The sequence below is a fragment of the Chionomys nivalis genome, chromosome 3, assembly GCF_950005125.1.
Source record: "Chionomys nivalis chromosome 3, mChiNiv1.1, whole genome shotgun sequence".
Taxonomy (NCBI): Eukaryota; Metazoa; Chordata; class Mammalia; order Rodentia; family Cricetidae; genus Chionomys; species Chionomys nivalis.
The window spans coordinates 81,239,742-81,248,986 of NC_080088.1; the positions used below are offsets into that span (position 1 = coordinate 81,239,742).

The 9,245-nt window shown below is 41.4% G+C and overlaps 1 non-coding gene across 1 annotated transcript; it reads right to left on the minus strand.

Moving 5' to 3' along the window:
* Positions 1-8,031: 8,031 nt before the first annotated feature.
* LOC130872311 (small nucleolar RNA SNORA29) lies at positions 8,032-8,168 on the minus strand. The gene has a single exon (XR_009056919.1). It is a non-coding gene; the product is annotated as a small nucleolar RNA SNORA29 (small nucleolar RNA).
* Between the last annotated feature and the right edge of the window lie 1,077 nt (positions 8,169-9,245).

A 9,245-nucleotide genomic window follows, 5' to 3' on the forward strand; every position in this document is an offset into this window, starting at 1 on the left:
GCCTTGAGAAGGTAGCACACACCTATAATCCCAGAATTTAGAAGGCAGCAGATACCTACAATCCAAGCATATAGGAGTCTGCACATACATGTAACCCAAGATTAAGGAGATACCACACACCTGTATCTCCGTGCTTAGGAGATATCACATACCTGCAATCCCACCATTTAGGAGGTTACACATACCTGTAATCCCAGTGTGTAGGAGGTAGCACACACCTGTAACCCCTGAATTTAGGAGGTTGCACAAACCTATATTCCCAGCATACAGGAAGTAGCACACTCCTGTAATCCTAGTATTTTGGAGGTAGCACAGACTTGCAATTGAAGCACATAGGAGGTAGTGTATACGTAGAATCCCAGAATTTAGAAGGTGACACACACCTGTAATTCAATCATTTAGGAGGTAGCACATACGTGGAATCCCAGTTCATAGGAGATTGCACACACCTGTAATTCCAGCATTTGGGAGGTAGTACATACCAGCAGTCCTGGAATTTAGAAGATATAAAATATCCATAATCTCATCACATACTCATAACCCAAATTAAGGAGATAGCACCTGTTGCTCAGCACTTAGGAGGTAGCACATACCTGTAATCCCAGAATTCAGGAGGGAGATCATACCTGAAATACCAACACATAAGAAATAGCACATACCTGCAATCCAAGAATTAAGGAGGTAGCTCACTCCTGTAATCACAGCAGTTAGGAGGTTACACACACTTGTAATCCCAGAATTTAGGAGGTTACACAAACCTGTAATTCAATCATTTAGGAGGTAGCACATACGTGGAATCCCAGTTCATAGGAGATTGCACACACCTGTAATTCCAGCATACAGGAAGTAGCACACACCTCTAATTCCATCTTTTAAGCGGTAACATACCTGAAATTCCAGAAGTTAGGAGGTAGCACACAGCTGTAATTCCAGTTTTTATGAGATAGCACATAACTGAAATCCCAGAATTTAGGAGGTATCACACTCCTGTAATCACAGGATTTAGGAGACAGCACATACCTGTAATCCAAGTAGTTAGGAGGTAGCACGTAGGTGCAAACCTAGCATTTAGGAGGTGGCACATACCTGTAATACTGGAATTTGCATAGTAATACTCACCTTTAATCCCAGCACTTAAGAGGTAGCACATACATGTAATCACAGTATTTAGGAAGTAGCACATACCTGTAATCCCAGCAATTTGGGGATAGCTCATGCCTCCAATACCAGCATTTAGATGGTAGCATATACCTGTAATCCCAGTCTTAGGAGGTAGCTCTATATAGCTGAAATATCAGTCTTTTGGAAGTTTCACATACTTGCTCTAACAGCGGAAGGCTTAAACAAAGACAGATACTGCTAGAATAATGCCGCTTCCTTTGATGTGACAGCTGAGCATCCATCTCCCTCCCCTCAGGTGGTTTCTACAGATGTTAGAGCAGTGAGGATGGGTTTAGACTCATAACCAATTTAGAGTGAAGATAGTCACCACATAATGCACATGCTCCACAAAAAAAAAAAAAAAAAAAAAAAAATGGAGTCTTGAGGAACTGTTACCTTGTAACTACTTTACAGTCTCTAAAAGTTTTTGTCCAAAAAATGAAAGACCTTAAGCCTTCTCAGATGAACAGGTGAATAAATAGAAGAAGGTAAACAAACAAACAAACAAACAAAAACCAGAATTTAGAAATGTCAGCCAGGTGGTGGCAGTCGGGAGGCAGAAGCAGGCAGATCTGTGTGAGTTCGAGGCCAGCCTGGTCTACAGAGCTAGTTCCAGGAGAGGCACCGAAGCTACAGAGAAACCCTGTCTCGAAAAAAAAATTAGAAATGTGGGGTTTGATGTGGGAGCAGCCAGACAAGAAATTTTTTTTAAAAGTAACTGCAATTTAAAGTTTATAATGCAGAGTCTTTTTTATTTTTATTGATTTTTATTGAACTCTACATTTTTCTCTGCTGCCCTCCCTGCTTCTCCCCCCACTTCAACCCTCTTCCAAGGTCCCCATGCTCCCAATTTACTCAGGAGATCTTGTCTTTTTCTACTTCCCATGAAGATTAGATCTATATATGTCTCTCTTAGGGTCCTCATTCTAACATTAAGGGAGCATCGCATGGTATACTTCTGAGTCTATTCCCAGGATACTCTGTTGTACTTTTCTCTGTCTCTTTAACAGATTCATGCAACCTCTGGCACTAGGGAGTCATCTCAGTTTAGATCCAATTTGTATCCACTTGATTTCCTTTTGTTGTCTTATTGCTATAGCTAGAACTTTGAACACTATATTGAATAGACATAGAGAGACTGGACAACCTTGTCTTGTTTTTGATTTTAGTGTTTTGATTATTATGTGGTGAGGAAACTTTTTTTTAGTCCAGTCTATTTGGTTTTCTGCAAGCATCTTGTGCTTTTATATGCATGTCCTTCTTTAGGTTATGGAAATTTTCTTCTATGATTTTGTTGAATATATCTTCTGTGCCTTTGAGCTGGACTTCTATCCCTATTATTCTTAGATTTGATCTTTTCATGGTGTCCCAGATTTTTGGATATTTTCTGTTAAGAATTTGTTCAAATTAACACTTTCTTTGATTTCTTCTATCATATCTTCAACACCTGAGAGTCTGTCTTCCATCTCTTGTATTCTGTGGTTTATGCTTGCATTTGTGGTTCCTGATCATTTATCCAAATTTTCCATTTCCAGAATTCCCTCAGTTTGTGTTTTCTTTATTGGCCTCTCTTTCAGTTTTCCTGTCTTGAATCATTTTCTTCCTCTGTTTGATTGCTTCTTCTTAGTTTTCTTCTAAGGATTTGATGATTTCTTCTAGTTTTTTGTTTGTCTTTTCCTCCACTTCTTCAAGCGAATTTTTTATTTCCTCTTTAAGGGCCTCAATCATCTTCATAAAGTTATTTTTAAGGTCGTTTCCATCTGCTTCATCTGTGTGTAGATGTTCAGGTCTTACTATTGTAGAAACACTAGTTTCTGGAGGCACAGTATTGCTCTTTATGTTGTTGAGTGTATTTTACCATGTTGTCTACTCATCTCTTCCTCCAATCAATATAAGTCCTGCCTGTGTTTCAGGAAGTCCCTCTTCCTCCCATGTGTATAGTTGGGGACTGTGGCTCCATTGAACGCTCCTTTTGATGGTGACAGAACAGAGCCTCCTGTGATTTCTCTTTCAGCTTCAGGCAGGCCCAAGGCTCAGATGATCACCCCTCAAGATGCAGATGGGGCCACAGCTCCCATGATTGCTCCTCTAGGTGCCGGCAGGGCTGAGGTCCCCGTGGTCACTGCAGCGGCAGGGTATCTTGTACAGAGATTGGCTTTGGATGCTGGCTGTTCTTTCCCAGAGAGAAGTTCTTAAGATAGCTTCTGGAAACCGCTGCTGTAGTTTGCTTGCTGGTGATACTCCCGGTAGTCACTCCCAGCTTTTATTTTCTACCCAGGATCAGACAAACAAAGGGCTGATCCTGTCCTCCGTCTGACAATAGACTACAATGCTCTCCACAAAACCTCAGACTGCTAGTTCAATATATCACAGCATTAAATCAGGCGTGGTAGCACACACCTATAATCCCAGCATTTAGGAGGTAGCACACACCTGAACTCTCAGAATTTAGGGTGTTACACACATCTGTAATCCCAGTATTTGGGACATAGTACACATGTATAATCCCAGCACTTAGGAGGTAGTACATACCTTCAATCCCAGCATTTAAGAGGTATCATGATCCTGTAATCCCAGCATTTAGGAAGTAGCATATACCTGAAATCCCCGCATTTAAGGTAGCACACTCCTGTAATCCCAGCATTTAGGAGGTAGTACATATGTGTAATCTCATCATTTGTGCTATATAGTAGATACCTCTGACCCCAACTTTTAGGAGGTGGAGGGGAAAGGAGCATTATTTCAGGGTCATCACCAACTATATAGTGACTTTAAGGCCAGTTTGAGCATCTTGAAACTACCTCAAAACAAAACAAAATGAACACTAATAACAATAATAAAGAAGTCAAACAACACATCCATTTACTTTTATAATTGGGGATTAAGCATTTCAAGCTCAGATGGAAAGGTTTCTTGGCATCTGGGAGACAAAACCGTGAAGTCACTGTAAGCTTTGCAGCTCTGCAGCTCTGCTCCAGGGAAAGGTTTCCTCAGTGTCAGCCTAACTGTTCTGCTCAGGTTCTGCCAGGAAGGGTTCCCCCAAGAGAAACTATTGCAGCTCTGCTCAGATCCCAGGAACTGTCACAACTCTGCTCCCTTGTGGTAAAAGTGTCATTACCACACAGTAAACCTCAGTCAAGACATATTGGAAGGAAAAAGTCCAGAAGGGTGGACTTTTGAGGGAGTTTGACTCAAACTGAACAGGATACGGGGTTTATATATGGTTCCTTGGGATGGGCGGGAGAGCTTATGATGGTTGCTTGGAATTGGTGGATCTTTGTGGACTGATTCTGAGGCAAGCTCAGGGATTGATGGGATTTCATACTCAGGGACTGCAGAGATTCTGTGGTCTGACTTTGGGATAAGCACAGGAGTTGGTGGAATTTCAAACCTTTGGCCCTATACTTGGACATGGGGTCAAGTCAGGGTCGAGGTGCTTTTTCCCTTGGCCTTTTTACTGACATGGGTAAGAGATAATGTATTCCAGAGCCAAATATAACTGACCATGACCCAGGGAACACACGCCTTTACTTGCAGCAGCATTCACCTCCTCTCATCTAAACATCCCGAGAACTCATGTAGGACTATGGGAGTGGGCAGGATACTTAGCATGCAAATGTCTATTGCAAGGAAGGAGCTGCTTGTTCATCCCAGATGCCCAGCTAGCTTAGCCCCAAAATAACCACACAGAAACTCTATCCATTAAATCACTGTTTGTTCCATTAGCTCTAGCTTCTTATTGGCTAACTCATATTAATTTAACCCATTTTTACTAATTTGTATATTGCCACATGGCAGTGGCTTACCAGCAAAGATTATAACTGGCGTCTTTCTCAGGCAGAGGATCCATGGCTTCTCTCTCTGACTCTCCTTTCTCCCAGAATTCAGTTCCATCTTCCCCACCTACCTAAGTTCTGCCCTATCAACAGACCAAGGCAGTTTCTTTATTCATTAAAGGAAATCACTGCATACAGAGGGAACTCCCACATCAAATGCCCACCCACATAAGAATTCCAACAACTCCCCATAAAACTACCTGTGTCCAAAAATATTTAGTGTAACTCTTCTGGATCTTATTCATGTTTTCCTGTGTCACTAGATTCAACAAAAAGAACAAAGGCAGAACTGATCCTTTTGCATTCCCGGCCTTTGGGAATGGACCCAGGAACTGCCATGGCAGGAGGTATTCCCACAGGAAACTCCCTCTCATCAGGGTCCCGCAGAACTTCTTCCAACTTTGTGAGAAAACACAGGTAAGAAAGAGAGTTCTCTGTACACATAACATTTTGTGGGGGGCTCATATTTTTTTGACTAAATATTCCCTAACTAATAAAAATGGAAACATGTTCATTCAGTGCTTAATAATTGATTATCTGGTCAAATCAATTATCTGGAGCCAGATAAGAGCTGAAGGGCCTTTTGTCTTGTCTGCATAAAGTTTTCAAAACAGTATGCATTTTTGTCCATAATATCTATGATATTACTCTCCCTTTTTCTTGAAATTTAAATCAATAAAGAGGGCATAGAGACAATTTTTTATCAGGCCATATATACATCAAGTGCTCAATAAATATTTGACTAGGAACATGTTTTGGAGATTGCTTTCACTGTGCAGTCTTGTCAGAGTTTAAATAATATGCATTAGCAGGCCAAGTAGCTTTGATGTGTGTGTAAATCACCATTGCCTTTAATGGACCTTTTCTATTTTCTTCTGGAGTTGGGGATGGCTCCCTCATTCCTTCTCACTGTCTTTGTTTAAGGTCCCTTGATGTCTAGTAGATGATGGCTTCTTCAGCCACAAAAACCAATTGTCCTAAAGGTTATGTGCAGAGGTGACATCATTACTGAAGTGTGAATTTCCCTCTTGAGTCCATGTGTGTTCATCAAGAAATTTGTGTTCCAGAACACCTAGATTCAAATTTATTTTTGAATGAAGACAGGTTACCTTAATCCCCTACTGTCCTTGATAAATGGTTAAGAATTTAGTAAATTCACTGAACAGGCTCAATGTATGTGCATAGTATTATCAACAGTGTAATGTAAAAAAAATCATACGTCTGCAAATGAAATATGGAGATTCGTCTTCTCTGTCACCTGTCATAACTCTAGTCACACATGGTTATGGAAGAATGTAGTGTGGTAATATGACCTAGATTCATTTCATTTAGATTCTGGAGTGGCTCAGCTGAGTGATATGCCAGTTTTAGTGTTTTGTTTTGAACTTTCTCTGATATAGTTGATCACCCCATCAGACTGGCTGCATTTAGAATCACCTGATACACACTGCTGGGTGGGTCTGTGAGGCTGTTTCCAGGCAGGTTTAACTGGGGAAGGAAGACCCACCCTCAGTCTGGGCAGCACCATCTCATGAGCTGGGGGTCCTGACTGCTTAAAAAGTGAAGTGGAGCCTGAGCACCGAGATTCATCTACTTTCTGACTGAAGAGACAATGTGACCGACCATTTCAGATCCCTGTCCCTGTGCCTTCCCCACCAGGATGGGTTAATTCTTAAACAGGAGCCCCAAGATACCCCTCTTCCCTCAAATATTGTCAGGGATTTTTGTCATAGCATTGAGAACAGTCACAAACAGCCCTCCACATTGATTTCCGTGGCAGCTACACCAGGTCACAGTCTAACCAACAGTGTACAAGACCTCCTCCCTGGTAGCTCTTGTTTTCTGAATGTGACGATTGTGACTAGGATGAGATGGTACCACCACACAATTTTAATTCATATTTCCCAATGACTGGGAGATTTCTTTATGCTTAATTTTTGAAATTCACTATAGATCCTAGGTATCAAAGGATCTCGTTTCACAACCAAAGAATTACAGCAGGGCTCATAGAGAATGCTCCTTGCTAACGGCTTGCTGGCTGACTTATACCCAGCTAGCTTTCTTATACAGTTCATTTCCACCTACCTAGGGATGGACCCTCACGCAGTGGGCTGAGCTCCTACATGAATTGATAATCAAGAAAGAGCCTCACTAACATGCCCAGGGGCCCAGTTGAATGATTTAGGCCAACTCCTCAATTGAGGCTCTCCTCAGATGACAGCAGCTGTGACACGTTTGCAGTTAAACCTAGTGGGGCTACTACATCATATTGTGCTGTGAGACCGTGCTTTTAGGGCATGACTTGCATTCACCAATTGTGTTCCTTTCCCGAAAAAATAGTGCATAAATAAATAGTGTTGATCTCTCAAGCAGAGCCTATGAATGTCAAACAAAAGGGTCAGAAAAGTGAAGATTTTCCTGGGCTTCCAATGCTTCATTTCTTGGGTCCCCAGACTTAATATGACTTACAGGCAGCTATCAAGGTTGGGGTCACATGCCCCACCAGTTGTTTACTCCTTGGATAAGCTTGGGTGTGGTGGGGGCAATGAATCTTGTTTCTGTTTGTGTTTTTGTGGGTGTAGTTAACTTCCTTGAGTTGGAGTACTCCTTTTAGTACTTTCTGTAGGACTGGATTTGTGGATCGGTATTGGTTAAATCTGGTTTTGTCATCAAATATCTTGTTTTCTCCTTCCATGGTGATTAAAAGTTTTGCTGAGTATAGTAGTCCATCCTAGTATCTGTGGTCTCTTAGCGAACTGCATTTATTCACTTCATTTCTAGGAATTTGGTGCCGTGCACTATGACAGGTGTTTCTTCCAGCATGCTATTTCTACTTCTATTTAGTGGACCAGCATCTTTTTTTCCTTAAGTTATCTTGGGCCCTATGTGGAAATTCATGCTCCATACTGGGTGCCAAGTATAGTGGGCATTCTTTTGGGTCATCTTCCAGTGCCCAAATGATGACGCAGAGACTTATTATTAGTTTGGAAGTTCAGCCTTAGCTTAGTTTTTTTTTTTTCTTTTTTTTTTCAATGGTTTCCTGTTCAGCCATTTCATATAGAGGGAGAACACTGGAAAGCCCTCTCTCTTCAGATCAGGCAACTTTACTCTATCCCATAAGCATAGCCACTAAAATCTATTATCAAGAGAATGTGGTAGTCAAATGGGACACTTAGCTTAGTTCTTATTTTAATCTGTTTCTCCTTATATTTTGCCTTGGGGCTTTTACCTTCTTTCTTTTTGTATATCTTACTTTCCTGCTGTCTCATGTCTAGCTGATGGCTGCCTGGTTTCTGGCCGTGGATGTGTCCCTCCTTTCTCCTCATTCTCTCATCCTCCTCTTTTTACCAAGATTTTTTGTCTTAGTTATTCTTTCTGCCTTCTATCCTTCCCTGTCCCTCCCCTGCCTAGCTACTGGCTGCTCAACTTTTTATTACAACACTCAGGTGCCTTAGGCAGGCAAGGTGAAACAAATGCAACACATATTTACATAATTAAACAAATGCAGCACAAATGTAACACATCTTTACATCACTTACAAAGGCGACAGAAACAAATATAACACATCATTACAAAGTTGAAGTAATATTCCACAGCATAAACAAATGTAACACATCTTTACATAATTAAAGTAATTACCACAACACTTGCAGATCATAAAAGACATTTTAATGCCAGAAAATCCTCAGTACTTTGCCCCACAACAGAACATCTTACCTTCTGTTGTCATGTTCCAGTTCCATTTCAAAGCTTCTGGAGTATTCCCTGATGGAACCCATCACTGAAACCACCTCCTGCCTTTCTGGAAACTTACCTCAGACCTCATCTTCTTCAGGCATTGACTTCTTGGAATATTACTTTACAAGCTGTGTGCCTACAAGCTAAGTAGAAACAGCAGGTGGTAGAAATACCTGTTATGTGCAGGGCACCAAATTCCAGGATATCCTGGAAGAGGACAGCTAGGTCTGACAAAGCCATATGGAGACTTATATAGTTCCCCTGTTGTTTAGGCCTAACCTTGTCTGGAGACTCACAAATCTCCTCCAGTCATCCTTTTCCATGCCCAGTCCTAGACAAAATGTATAGAGCTGATGGAAAGAGCAGATTGGCAGAAGGTAGCAGCCTTGTCTCCCTTCATCTGACAGCAGTGAACCTTAACAGTTGAAGACTTGGCAGAGCCTGATCTAAGACCATAACAAACATGTTGCACTATTGTCTGGGTTTCTGTCCTGCCTGGTTTCTGTCCTC